The sequence below is a fragment of the Calliphora vicina genome, chromosome 5, assembly GCF_958450345.1.
Source record: "Calliphora vicina chromosome 5, idCalVici1.1, whole genome shotgun sequence".
Classification (NCBI taxonomy): Eukaryota; Metazoa; Arthropoda; class Insecta; order Diptera; family Calliphoridae; genus Calliphora; species Calliphora vicina.
This window is the reverse complement of record NC_088784.1, coordinates 27,128,519-27,144,616: the sequence shown is the minus strand read 5'-3', so window position 1 is coordinate 27,144,616 and position 16,098 is coordinate 27,128,519. Positions and strand designations below refer to the sequence as shown.

The following is a 16,098-nucleotide window of genomic DNA, read 5'->3' as shown; positions in this document are numbered from 1 at the left end:
TTAATTGCTATTTATACAGAATCATGTGTGTTGTAGATGAGGAAGCATTTTGTTCTACCAGCTACTCATATTGCTATTGAATGTTTTAGAAACAAAATAATGAAATAAAGTGAGAGAGAGAAAATTTCAAAGATTGACACTTTATACACTAAAGATTTGAAAACAGTAGAGATGGACATGTGAACTGGATGTACATTAGGGTAGAGCAAAAAAGCGGCTTTTTTATTAGCCAACTTAATAAAATTAAAAACAAATTTTTTTTTTATTGGTCATTAGTGAGCTGGATCCCACATAAGAAATGTGCTTTTTTCAGGATTTTCTAATGTTGTTCAGATTTGTTGCAAAAGATCCATATCATCGTCTTGCAAATTTATATGGCTTTCATATAAAAACTAAACAGTTTTTGAGGTATCCTGGAAACATCTTCGATGCCTCAATAATGGAGTTTGGTTACACTTGCTCGAAAATGTCTCTTATCTCAATCCACAGTTTTCAACGACGCACAGGTTGCTAATTTTGAAATAACGGCCAAAAGTCTTTTTTTATTTTGTCGCCAAATTTTAATTTTAAATACTCATAAAATACCTCAGAAGCCAAAAATTCAGGGTGATTCAATATGCTCAAGTATGATACTTATACTCTATACCACCATATATGTTGTATAGTATAAATACATTCTTGTGAATAAAGTATAGGTTGCAATTTTGAAGATATTTCGATAAAATTTGCTACATAAAATTTCGGCCCAACGACAAAGCCTATTGAAACTGGCTGAAACCGGTCCATTATTTCCCCTAGTCCCCATATGAAAGTCCTCCCGAAATTGCATTTTATCCGTCATAAATGTTTAATTAATATAGGTATCTAAATTCCTTTCCAAATAAGTTTTATATATACATGACCTAATTTCATGGCGATCGGTCTATAATTAGTCATAGCTCCCATATAAGGCCCTCTTTCGAAAACCTTTCAAGAAAATAAATTATTGAAATTTAAAAGAAAAATTATTTTGCTCATTTTCTTAGTTTAGGGTCGGGCTTGACGGACCATACTTTCATACTTGTTATTATTATAATTCTTTACTACTATTATCATTATTTATTAAATTTTATTGGAAAATAAAATATTTCTTATAAAATTTTCTAAAAAAATATTCAACATTTTTTTTAAATTTTTTTAATTATTCGACAAAAATATGGACTCAGAAAAGTTTTTATGTTATACAATACAATAAATAAAAAAAAAATTCTTACTTAAATTATGGCTAATAATTCTTCAGAAAATAACTATCACTTTTCTAGATATCATAACTACATTTCGCCACAACCTAATATACAAATTAATATACCAAAATAAGGGTAAACAAGTCAACTATAAAACAAACAAAAAACACATTAAAAAATTCCGCCTATGTCAAAAGTTATAGAGTTTTGGCCGCTATTTTTAAATTTGCCACACTGTGCGACGTTTTATATGATATCGAGCTGTAGTTTTTTTGAAGCTAATATGAGAAAATCCTCAAAAATATCGACTTTATTAATTTTCCAGCTCTGCAAAGGCTAACCCTAGCATATCGAGGGCCTATATTCAAAACCCTCTATCTTTGATTTTCACGAAAATGACTTTTTGAAAATGAATTTTCAGTAAAACAGCCCTCATATTGGTGTGAATTTTATAACAAAGATGGTTTTTTTCCGTTTTTTTTTGCATTTTTGTTATTTCTCTATCTTACACAAATAATTTTTCTGAATGCAAAACCCTCTATCTTTTCAAAAAAAATGATTTTCAAATATTTTTTTGAAATAATTTCTTCAAACTTCAAACAAATTTACAAAAGCAAAATAAAAAATTTTTTTCTATAATTTTTTGTTTAATATTGTAGTATTAGACGCTATCTTAAATAAATTATGTTAAAAATTAAAAATAATTAATTTTTATTAAAGTGCAAAATCCTCTATCTGATCATTTCATACATACACATTGAATATTTTTGAAAAACAACACCCTATATCTATCATAAAGTCCACAATAATGTAAAATTTTAAAAACCAATTATATGAGAGATTCAGTAGTTGCTTTAAACAAATATTGTAGAATACCGAATTTTAATAACTCAAGTAATACGCGAAAAAACTGTTTTTTGGCTCTCCTGAAAAGTTGTGTTTTTGAAGATAGAGGGATTTTCTATATAGACCCTCGATATACATTTTGTATTTCAAGCAACTATGGATTATTTTTGGCTCCACCCTAATGTACTACATATGACTTTGTCCATACATATGTATATCGTTGTAAATATGTTCGTACAAGAGAAAACTATTCATCCATTTTAAAACACTTTATATGCAAATAAAATTATTACACTACGCAGCCAGAGATCATGGCAAATTATTTAATAAAAAAAACAATATGAAAAACTTATGCCGTTTTCTCATCTGGACATTTAAGGTATCAAATTAAAAGTATTTTCAAGATCTCTCATAATAAATAAATGGTAATTTCGTAATTTTGACCATGTTAACGTATGAGTAATATGTGTTAATTGTCAGAAGTAGGAGTATACTTAATACAATAATCAAATATTACTCATACGCTACCCTCATGTGAGTTATGTGAGACCTTGGACCAGTTTTTCAAAATTTTTGCATTGTTTGTAATATTTTTATTTAATCCTCAGATGAGTCATCCGTTGCTCTTATACGAAGTACAAAGTCCACAGGGACCTATTTCTATTTGTTTGGAATTTTATATGAAAACGCCATTTTTTTTGTTTTGCTTTAGAAACTAAACAATTTGTCGGATCGCCTTGGACTTTTTTTTAATTATAGGTAAAATTTCCTTGGAATACATGGAATCCCATGGATCAACAAGGAGTAATTTCAGTTTGAAAATTAAAAAGATCCTCAGGGACCCTTCGCACCCATCGGAGGGTTAAAGCAGTGTTCCAAATTGAATATGTCTACTAGGCCGGGTCGATTTGTATGGGGGATCAAAAAGTAAAAAATCGTATAACAGAAACCCAATCTACGGACAATTCTAAGAAAGTTTCCTCAAGAAACCATAGGTCTAAAATCAAATCCTATCTGGCGCATTTCGTCTTTTATCCAATAAAAAAAAACTATTAAAAAAAATTTATATTGAAATATCATTGGATAAGAGACAAAATGCGCAATATAGGATTTGATTTTAGACCTATGGTTTCTTGGAAAAAATTTCTTAGAATTTTCCATAGAATGCGTTTCTGCTATATGATTTTTCGTGAAAAAAATCGACCCAAACTAATGTCTGCACATAATTCGCTTTTTTGTCTAGTTGTTATATGAGCAAGAATCACAGTCCAAATTTTTAACGGCTAAAAGAGAACTCAAGCGAAAAAGAAAAGGCTGTAGATCGGGGTTGTCATAGAATCCAATCATTGTCGGAATCGGATTTGAAAACGACTGAAAAAGTACATTGGTCTTGTGAAATCGAAAGTTATTGGTTTTATATTCGATCTAGAATTAAATTCTTTATCGATTAAACAAAAAATTAGATTGGATTTCATAAGTCAAATATATAATTTTTGTCGTTTTCAAAACCAATTCCGACCATGATTGGATTCTATGACAACCCCGAGTATTCATAAAAGATATTGATTTTTATATAGTCATCCAAACAGTTTTATTGGCCTTATTTTTAAAGATCGCTTCAGACAATACGACGACAAAACTAAATGTGATTCCATTCTTATGTCAAAAATGTGAAGAAAATAGTTAACAGTTGCTTTTTGCATTAACATTATTAGTATGATATTAAAAATAAATTTGTTTTTTTAGGGGAGTGTGTTTCAGGCTACAGGATCAATGTAGTGTAATTCAAGCTGAGATTTCAGCCATCAAAAGGGAGCTACACTAGATGAAGTACTATACGTTATTTGGTGTGAATATCCGAATCTGTACTGACAGTAAGCCTACTATCAAATCCCTCTCTGGTGTCTATTCAACACTCAGATTGGTACACGAATACCGGGTATCTCTTAACGAGATGGTGAGACATTCTAACCTGGAGTTATTCTAGGTGCCGGGTCACTCTGATATTCTTGGTAATGCTATTGAGGATGAACTGGCCATAAAAGGCTCATGTCTGCAAGCAGATGAGATCGATCTTTTGGTCGCTTTACCGCTATCCTGTAAATCAGTCATACAACGTAAAATGTTTGTGTCTGCTCAGCTCAGATGGTCTAGTCTGACAAATTGCTCCATCATAGGTCAATTCCCCCCATGGGGCTATCACGAACTCGGCTGCGAGTTTTGAAATCCGTCCTTACTGTGCACTGCTTGATTGATGTGCATGCTAGGAGACTGAACACTCCATAAAATGACTTCTGTAGAAGTTGCCATGATGAAGACGAGGAGGAATCGGTTAAACATATCCTCTGTCTTTGCCCTGCTCTATCGGGGGCTCGGACTTCAATAATACTGTGGATTCGTTCATTCGTGCGTCAGGTTGGTTCGGCACTCAAACTATTCCCGACATATAAAGGACCTCTTGATAACCTGATCTAGATCCTTAGACTATCACAAAGGCACCAATTCATGCAACCAAGTGAGCTGGTTAATACTGGCTGCTTTCATAACCTAACCTAACCCTATTTTCTATCAATGTCAAATAATTTCATTACAAAGCAGTTTTAAACTATTCAATTTGTACTCTTTTACGCAAAATTTCCGCAGATTATATTACTTGTGAGACAATATAAACTGTGCTTGAGTAACATCAGTTCCTCAGTATTTAGAAAGTATTGAGCAACACAACTTAAATTAGCTGTAACCGGCTACACAACGATATTAAAGAATATTCAATCGTAAGAATTTATACAGTCTTAGATTAGCTTTAATCATAGTCTTTGTACAGTCTTAGATTAGCTTTAATCAGAGTCTTTATACAGACTAAGATTAGCTTTAATCATAGGTCTTTATACAGTCTTAGATTAGCTTCAATCGTAGGTCTTTATACAGTCTTAGATTGGCTTAAATCGTAGGGCTTAATAAGTCTAAGATTAGCTTTAATCGTAAGTCTTTATACAGTCTTAGATTGGCTTTAATCGTAGGTCTTCATACAGTCTTAGATTAGCTTCAATCGTAGGGCTTAATAAGTCTAAGATTAGCTTTAATCGTAGGTCTTTATACAGTACTAGATTAGCCTTAATCGTAAGTCTTTATACAGTCTGAGATTAGTTTTAATCGTAGGTCTTTATACAGTCTGAGATTAGCTTTAATCGCAGGTCTTTAGACAGTCTTAGATTGCCTTAAATCGTAGGGCTTTATACAGTCTAAGATTAGCTTTAATCTTAGGACTTTGAACAGCCTTGTTGGTCTTTATATAGTCTTAGATTAATCGTAGGTCTTTATACAGTACTAGATTATCCTTAATGGTAGGTCCTTATACAGTTTTAGGTTACCTTTAATCTTAGATCGTTATACAGTCTTAGATTAGCTCCAATCAAATGTCTTCATTTAGTCTTACATTAGTCTTTATACAGTCTTAGATTAGCTTCAATAACAGGTCTTTATTTAGACTTTATACAGTCTTAGATTAGGCTAAATCGTAGGTCTTTATACAGTCCTATATTAGTATTTATACAGTCCTAAATTAGGTTAAATCGTCTTTAGTTATATTTGCATCAATCGTATGTCTTTATACAGTCTTAGATTAGGTTCATTTGTAGGACTTTATAGTCTCAGATTAGCTTCAATCTTTATACAGTCCTAGCTTCAATCGTAGGTTTTTATACAGTACTAGGTTACCTTATATTCTAAACTCAGCTTTAATAATATTCTTACTCCATTCTCTTGCCATTTTTAACATCATTCAAAGTGTATGAAAGAATTTAAATCGTATTATCAATATGTTGAACTAAAAAATCAAAAAAAAAAAACTAAAATTTTTAAAACAAAGACAACTTTGTGCTTTTCGGTAAAACAAATTGAAATAAAACAGAAACAAAACTCTATAGAAAATTGACAAACTGATGGGTAGGAGTAAATTTGATTTGTTAAGTCAAGTGTTATAGAAATAAGATAAAATAAAAATACAGAAATTTTAAATAAAAAAAAAACACAAATGAAATTTCATATAAAGAAAATTAAATTGATGAATAAAATAAATGGTTTAGGGTCATATAGTTGTACATACATGAAGATTTTTTTTCTAAAATAAATAAAAATTTAACCCATTTTCTTGACAAGAGGGAGTGAGATTTTATTTCATTTTAAAACTCTTTTGTAAAAGTTTTATTACAACTTATGTCATAATTTTTTTTATAGCTATTTTTTTTATTATTATTTTCAATAACATTTTTATTTTGCCAACATTTTATTCTCCTAATAATTCATTTCGTTTAGTAAGAGGCCAACAAAGAAATATATTTATTAAAAGCACAACTACAATAAAATAAAATGAAATGTTTTTGAAAGGAACCGAATAAAACTGAAAACAAAAATTATGGAGAAAAATTTATTAAAAACAATAAATCGACTGTGTAACCTTTTAAGGCAACTTGTCTATTGCCTCAGACAGTCATGATATTATTACTGTATTTTTTTTTTTTTTTTGAACATTTTATTTGCTTTATTATTATGAATTTCATTAAATTTTTTATTCTCAAGTATGACAAGCAATTCTGTGGTCATAGTTGTTTTATTCTTTTTTTTTAATATTTTTATTCTATTTTAATTTTACTTTTACTCCATTTGAGTTAAAGATGTTTTATGGTTTAGAATCTGGTGAGTCATGGTTTTTTTCTCGAGATTTTGAAAGAGAGTAAGATTAATTAGTAGGGGCAAAAGGAAATACTACTAGTTGTTACATTTATTTGCAAGTTACTTGCTACAAATTTCAAAAAATACATCAACTTGTATTTGCGGTTGAAGCAAATGTTGTCTTTTATTAACATTTTTTTACGATTTGGGTATCTATAAAGTCTTAAATTGTGTCTTCTATTAATTTACGGCAAGTTGAACGACATTGTCTTAAATTATTATTCCTTCTATCTACCTTGACGTCAACTTTAGCGGAAATGTCCTGAAGGCTGTCCCTCTCAGACCCTAATCTCACCATGAGTGGGAAGGGTATAAGCAAAGATTTTCATTCCGTTTGTAATTTCAAAATTTTTCATTTGCGTCCCAACAAAGTATTTATATTCTTTATCCGTCTATCCATATTTCCGTCTGTATGTTGAAATCCACTTGCCGTAGCCCCCAAATAACTTACATACATGATTCATACATTAATATATCCGTTCAATTTAAAATTGAGAAAATTGGTCCACAATTGGCTGAGATATAAGGAAAAAACCAGGACAACCTCGATTTTTTATCTATATCTGGATTACTAATATTTCAAAGACCTTTGCAACAAAGAATGTTACGCCATAGTAATAAGTTGGACCTACAATAGGTCAAAATCGGGAAAATATTTTTTACTCGAACTTTTTTTTACAGAAAATTAAAAAAAAAAATTTTGAGAAAAAAATAAAAAAATTAATTCTGAAAAAAAAAAAATTTTAACAAAAAAAATTTAAACAAAATTATATGAAATTAAAAATAATAATTTTGATTACCCAAAAATTAAAAAAAAAAATTTTTGAAAAAAAAAATTAAAAAATAAATTTTTGAAAAAAAAAATAAAAAATTAATTTTGAAAAAAAAAAATTTTTTAACAAACAATAAATTTAAACAAAATTATATGAAATTTAAAAAAAAATTATTTTGATTACCTAAAAATATTTAAATTTTTTATTTTAAAGTATAATTTGGTGAAGGGTATAATAAATTCATCATAGACAAAAACATCTCTCTTACTTGTTATAAATATTTTCATTTGTATCCCTCACGACACTCCGACTATAGACTCCTAGCATATACTTATACCTAAAACCCTGATCCGACACACAATGAACCGCACGATCGAAAGAAAATTACTAATAAATCTTTCTATTCTAAACTACAGGTACGCTTAAAAATTATGTATAAACAAATCGTACAGGAGGAGCTCTCAGAAAATGAAATTTGAAACCACTCTATTAGAATATAAGGTGAGTATTAGAATTAGAGGGTATTAGAATTGACCACCTTTCATTTGCAAGGGAGCACTTTTAGGGAGGATATTTGTATGGGGGCTAGGTGAAAGAATGGACCGATTTCAGCCAGTTTCAATAGGCTTGGGCTAAAACAAATGTATGTAGTAAATTTGATCTAAAAATCTTCAAAATTGCGACCTATACTTTGCGCACAAGGTTTACATGGACAGCCAGCCAGATGGACGTACCCCGTTTAATCGACTCAGAAAGTGATTCTAAGTCGATCGGTATACTAATACAGACTAATATTTTTGGGCGTTACAAACATCTGCACAAACCCAATATACCCTTCCCACTATGCTAGTGTAGGGTATAAAAAACTACCTCAAAAATATGTTTCATTCAATGAATAAAAAAAAATATTTTATTTTTTGTAAACTTGTGTTATTAAAGCTATATGATTTTAAAGCTAATTAATTTCTATATTGTTTGTGTTTTATTTTTCCGGCATTTCAATTCGATTTAAATTAATTGATTTTGTTATTTTTTTAACAAAAAATAAATGAATCAATTCATGGAACAGCAAAAAAAAAAATCGTTAACAAAAAATTTAACAATTACTTACTTATTACCTACTCTAACAAATGGAAACATAAATACAGTGAGCCTCAAAAGTGAGTAAACAGCAGCGAATTTTTTGATTTTTTAAGATCATGAAAATCATTATAGTCCGACTTAAATCTATATTTTTCACAACCAAAGATATTATTCAAGCCAATCTCTATCAAACCGAAACTTTAAAATTTTAATCATGGATAAATTTTAGAATTTTCATTATCTTAAAAAATATCCAATAATTTTTGGTGTATACTCACTTTTGCGGCTCACTGTAAGTCATTACTTTGAAGCATAAAGGTAATGACTTCAGTTATTCGTTAATAAAATTACGATTCATTACTTTTTTTAATGGTTATCAATTAAAACAGAAAGTCATCTTAGTTCCTAAGTACAAACAAAGATTTTTATATTATTTGAAAGCTTTTGGATAGATCTTGAAAAACGTGCTTGCGTGTGTTACATATTTATCTCTTATAAATTCCGAGTTAAAGGCATTTCAATATTGAAATTTTAAAATTTGGCCATACCTTGGTCCACTTTTTAAAAATATAGTAGGTACTTTTGGACCGAATGGTCTTGATTTTTTTTTTGTTAGTAAGACAACTAAATTACTAATAATACACAGAAAAAACTATTTCTTAAACCGTTTCAATTCAAATATTTGTCACATATTGAACTGGTTTCAATTATTTCATAATTGAATCAAGTATTCACGTGCTCAAAAACAAAATTTTCTGATTTTTCTATTGAATTTTGAGTTTTGAATTTGATAATTTTGACAACTAAATATACAATTTTCGTTATTGGTTGAATTTTAAATACAAAAATGATTGAATAGATAATTTTCGTAATTGAAAACACATTTTTGTTATTTTTTGTGTTTTCAATTACGAAAATTATCTATTCAATAATTTTTGTATTTAAAGTTCAACCAATAACGAAAATTGTATATTCAATTGTCAAAATTATCAAATTCAAAACTTTCAATAGAAAATATCAGAAAATTTTGTTTTTGAACATACGAATACTTGATTCAATTATGAAATAATTGAAACCAACATCAATTATGGTTCCAAAAATAATCGAATTTAAATTAAACAAGTAAGAGAGCTATATTCGGCTGTGCCGAATCTTATATACCCTTCACCAAATTATACTTCAAAATAAAAATTTTAAATATTTTTAGTTAAACAAAATAATTTTTTTTTCCAAAGTTGTTTTTTAATTTTTTGGCAAACATTTTTTTTCGAATTTTAAAATTGTATTTTTTTTTAATTTTAAAATTTTTTTTTAAAAATTTTATAAATTCAAAAAAAGTTTTTTTGTTTTTTAAATTTTAAAATTTTTTGTTTAAGTTTATAAATTTTTTTTTTATATTTTAAAATTTTTTTTTTTGTTTTTAATTTTTTTTTGGTGAAAAAAAATTCCGGTTGAAAAATATTTTTCCGATTTTGACCCATTGTAGGTCAAACTTACTATGGTCTTATATACGTCGTTGTAAAGGTCTTCCCGATATAGGTAATCCCGATATAGGTCAAAAATCGAGGTTGTCTTGGTTTTTTCTTCATATCTCAGCCATTTGTGTACTAATTTTGCTGATTTTAAATAGGAAACTTCTCGAATGCATGTCTGATAGGATTATTAAAGATTTGGATCCCGAAGATATCTGGGGTCTTCAGAAAATTGATTTCAACAAACAGACGGACGGACATACACTGCTTAATCGACTCCGCTATCTATAAGGATCCAGAATAAATATACTTTATAGGGTCGGAAAATTATATTGTGGAAATTACAAACGGAATGACAAACGAAGGTGAATTTTTTTATCAAAATTCCAACTTTGAGCCACATGTTCTAAAATCCCAAAGCTGGGATCAGAAAATGGATAGCAGCTTTGGAAACCTTGATGTGTTTCCTATTTATCCCCAAAGTATTTTTCCAGCCCCAAAGGAAATGTGGACCCTATGGGCATAATTGTTAAAAATACCATTTTTGGAATTTTTGCTCCAATTTCTAGGAATTGCGGGATCTTGACAATTGTTAAAAGGTCAGAGAAACAATTTTAGGAACAATTTAATCCACATTTATTCCGAACTAAATTGTACAAAAAAATTTCAAGTCAATACTCAATTGAAACAAAAAACATGGAAACAAAAAAATGGCGCGTGTTAAAAAATGTTACATGTCGAAGGTACACTACTTCGAGCCCACATAGCGCAGCCCCTGGAGCATTTGTATGGCCCATTTTAGTAATTAAACTCAACTACTCTTTGGCTACGCTCACGTATCAGCAGTTTAGAAATTTCAGATTTATTTTCAAACATTTTTGATTCTGCCCCATTATGCTGCGGTACGTTATTTATACGGAATAGCTTACTGTAGGGCTTCCTTCTCTACTGACTTTTACGAAGAATTTATTCATAGAATATTCTAAACTAAATGGCTAACTAAATTTAGGAAAAGGTTTCCTGATGATCTGGCCTGAGCAACCAGTAAAAAGCGCATAGGAACTAGCTTATCCCCCAACAATAAATTATAGTGAATTTATCAAAAAAATTGGGAATTTAGCATATTGTTACGTTTTTACTTTTTTAAAAACGGGGATTTATTTCATTTAAATAAAGTAGTTTAAAAATTGTAACAACTCTTTATTTATTCAAATGTACAACAACAACAGAATTAAATAGTCACTCAGTGTTTTTATACACCTTTATAAATTCGCAGAAATACAGACACACTTTATAATGTACACGAATTCACTGGAAACTACAGCAGACTTTAAGGCACACAATTGATGTTTATTTACACACAGTATCATGAACTAACTAACGACTGCAACCTCTGCCACTATTTAGACACACGCCATCTCTTGTGAACATTCTACGACGATTTTAACGGACAACTATATTCGAATTCTAGAGCTTTCGAAGTTAATATTAGCAGCTTAACAGTTAGTGTAGCCATACTTATAAACAATGTTAATCAACAGCATGCTATAAACATTGTTGATAAGTAGAAGCTTCTACTGATGGAAATGTTTATAAACACGATGAATGTAGCTGACAGTTGCTACAGACCGTTAAATTCAAATCGTAAAAATATGAAAACTAAATCTTACTAAAAGATAATTATGTTAGTTTTCTGTTATTTTCCAATATTTCATGTGTGTATTTTAATGCTATGAATTTCTGTAAGTTGAGAAAGTGATATTCTAAAGCATATGAACTTTTATTTAAGTACTTATGTTTCAGATTATAATCATGATATTACCAAACTAGTTCCAAGTAATGCAAACGGTATTTCCTTTATTATAGAACAATATCATGTCATTTCCAAGTTTCTCTAGGTACATTGAGATTTGTTTAATCTGATTTTAACCAAATTCATCAGTACTGCTTCTTGGGCCAGCTGTTTATATTCAAAACAAGTAAGAAAGTATGGTCGGTCAACCCCAACCATATAATACCCTACACTAAGTAAAAGAGCAAAAATATTTTGCTTTTAAAATTTCAATAATTTATATTTTTGAGTGATTTTCGGAAGTGGGCCTTATATGGGGGCTATGACCAATTATGGACCGATCACCATGAAATTAGGTCGTGTGATTTATGTCTATATGAAAGTTTACTATGTTGAATTTTGTGAGTATACCAACATTTTTAAGAGATTTATGCACGTTAAAGTGATTTACGGAAGCGGATCTTTATGGGAGCTATGACTAATTATGGACCGATCGTAACCAAATTTGGTGACATAAATTTTGTATATATAAAACTTATTTGGAGCGGAATTTGTAGAGATACATTTATAAATTAAACATTTATGACCGATAAAGTCCAATTTCGGAATGACATTTGTATGGGGGCTAAGTGAAATAATGGACCGATTTTAGACAGTTTCAATAAGCTTGGTCCTTGGGCCGAAAAAATAATATGTACCAAATTTGATCGCAATATCATTAAAATTGCGACCTGTAGTCTGCGCTCAAGGTTTACATGGACGGACGGACATCGTTTAATCGACTCAGAAAGTGATACTTTAAGGTGGGTGTTAAACTAATATTTTTGGGCGTTACAAACATCAGCACAAACGCATAATACCCTACCCACTATGATGGTGTAGGGTATAATTACCAACTGACATTTTCTGACAAAATTCCAGACATTATCAAATGGTCTTGAATTTCATAAGAGACAGGCAAAATTAGAGACTTAATCCTTATTATTATTTTGAAATGGATAATTTTCACTAAATATTGCATTTATTTAAATTTCTGTTATTTCCATTAACAAATTAATGAAATTGTCGGCTCAACCATGTAGGTGTTAAAAATAATTGCAATGCGAGAGAATAATTTAAAGTGACTCATGTCTAGTGGGAATTTTTCGCACCTCAGATGACAGTAAATGTGACATTTTGATTTCAATACTTAAGTTTTCAATTAGAATCAAACGAATTGCTATAAAACGATGACAAATGAATGAAAAAGTTTAAAATAAATAAAAAAAAAACTAAACAATATTGGACATAACTACAGAATTTCACAACTAATGAGGGTATTGACGTTTTAAAAGAAACAAAAGTTAAACTAATTTGCTGATTTTTAAGGCCTTATTTATGCTCTGTTCAATTTCCAAAACACTCATAAATAGCCCAGCTGATTCCAAAGTGATCACAAAGGATCATAGGTAAATTATGCCCTATAGATAAGACATGAACTTAGGATGTGATATGTATTCTCAATATTCCTCATATTTAGAAAGCTTAAGAATCCATATAATCCACTTATTTTTAATACACCAATTTCCAACATTCTCCTCTTACTCCTAAACCTATAAACTCCTTTAATTTTTAGCTGCTTTAAATGTATTTAAAAAAATATCTTAAGTTCCTTTTTGCTATTTAATTCCTGTTTTTATTTTTCCAAAAAAAAAAAAAAAAATGGTGCACAATTTTTTTTCCCCTTTGTTGCATTAACAATAATTGTTGTTATTGTTGTTAGTGTTGGTGTCGCTCTGTATCGTTGTCGTTGTTTGGCTGCTTTGTGTCACTAAAACCTTTTGGTGGCAACTACTCCCTTTTGTACTCCTACTAAATTCAATACTAAGTATATGTGTATGTGGCAAGTGTATGTTGCATGTCTGATATTTACTCTAGAGCTCAATGTTGATTGTGTTGTGAGAGTGTATCCTGTTCCTTTAGGTTCTGCGGAGTTCTGTTCAGTTCGGTTGAGTTCTCTACTGTTTGTTTAAGTGCAGTTGTGCAGCTTTGTAATCTTTAACATTTATTTGAAAAACTTAAGAATGCAATTTAGAAGAGCAAAATAAAATATAAGGAAACAGGATTATAACGGAAAGGGACTAACAGTAAAAATGTATATATTAGGGTAGGTTCTAAAGAAGTTGGCTATATTCTTAAGTCAAATGAAAGCATGGGTCATATTTAGATACAATAGTAGGTTGATATACTGTGATGGCTTAACTCGACTTAGAACCTGGGAGCTATGACTAATTATGGACCGATCGTAACAAAATTTGGTGACATGAATTTTGTATATATACAAAGCGGAGCGGAATTTGTGGAGATACATTTATAAATTAAACATTTATCACCGATAAAGTCCAATTTCGGAAGGACATTTGTATGGGGCCTAGGTGAAATAATGGACCGATTTCAGCCAGTTTCAATAGGCTTGGTCCTTGGGCCGAAAAAATAATATCTTCAAAATTACGACCTGTACTCTGAGCACAAGGTTTACATGGACATCGTTTAATCGACCCAGAAAGTGATTCTAAGTCGATCGGTATACTTTAAGGTGGGTGTTAGACTAATATTTTTGGGCGTTACAAACATCTGCACAAACGCATAATACCCTCCCCACTATGGTGGTGTAGGGTATAACAATTAAGAGAGCTATATTCGGCTGTGCAGAATCTTATATACTCTTCGCCAAATTATGCTTCAAAAAAAAATTTTAAATATTTTTAGGTAAACAAAATTTATTTTTGTTGTTTTTTTGGAAAAAAAAATTTCTCGAATTGTTATTTTTTTTTTAAATTTTTTAAATTTTTAAAAAAAAAATTTTGGTGAATTCTTGTTAAAAAATATTTTTTTTCCATTTTTACCCATTGTAGGTCCAACTTACTATGATGGTCTTATATTCGTTGCAAAAAGATATCCATATTGTCTATATTAATAACTAGTAATCCAGATATAGGCCAAAAATAGGTCAAAAATCGAGGATGTCCTGGTTTTTTCCTCATATCTCAGCCATTTGTGTACCGATTTTGCTGATTTTAAATAGGAAACTTCTCGAAAGCATGTCTGACAGAATTATTGAAGATTTGGATCCCGAAGATATCTGGGGTCTTCAGAAAATTGATTTCAACAGACAGACAGACAGACGGACATGGCTTAATCGACTCCGCTATCTATAAGGATCCAGAATATAAATACTTTATAGGGTCGGAAAATTATATTGTGGAAATTACAAGAGAGCTGCAAGAAGAGATAAAAGAAAGTTCCTAGAACGGATGTCAGCTTACAAAGCGGCGGAACAATATGAGAAAATTACACCAGACGATGAACTATCTGACCAAGGTTTCGGCCAAACAGGAGCAGCGTATACCAGGCCAACACTATACGCATTATAATAGATCAATCCCTAGAATGGTATTCTCCCCTGTACCTACTGTTCGTAGATTTCAAGAAAGCCTTCGATAGCATCAGACGGACTGCCATATGTGAAAAAGGAGTAGAACAATGATGGCCCTATCAACACTGCTATTCACTATAGTGCTGGATGACATCATGAGCGAAGTCTGTTCAGAGAGAATAGGAATAATATGGAGCCTCTCACATCAACTCGAGGATTTGGATCATAGACCGGCGGATAGAGAGGATTACTATGTGCATGTGTATAGGTGACACTACACAGAGAGAAATAACATGTAATGTTAAAATAAACCTCAATTAAAAATTCGTTTGTTATTTTGTATAATTTCATCATTCATGTGATCGCTGCTTCTCAGTGTACTGAAAACAACAACAAAAATTAAATATTTGTATTTTTCTACGCTCTTGTACTGAGAAATAAATAATAAAAAAAAGTTAAAAAAAGAACAAACATGCGGCATAGACCTGCTTTGTTGAATGTTGTCTAACAACTGAATGAAATATTTGTATTTTTACGCTCTTTGTGAGTATTGTTTGCGATCAAGATTTCTAACATGCAAGCAAAAGTAGAAGATTTGAAAAGATTAGCACGCAATGTTGGACAACGTTAGCACCGATAACATCATGCTACAAGGCCAACCAGTTAAATAGTTGAATACGTAGTAGGATGATTGATTCTTCGACATTTTTTAGAAACCGGTTTTCGGTTTCTTCGAAAAATAGCAATTTAATATAAACCGGTT

General features: G+C 30.3%; 1 protein-coding gene across 1 annotated transcript in view; it reads right to left on the bottom strand.

The window, feature by feature from the left end:
• The window catches only part of LRP1 (LDL receptor protein 1), a 357,963-nt gene that overhangs the window by 180,819 nt on the left and 161,046 nt on the right, over positions 1-16,098 (bottom strand). The gene's annotated exons all lie outside the window — the stretch shown is intronic.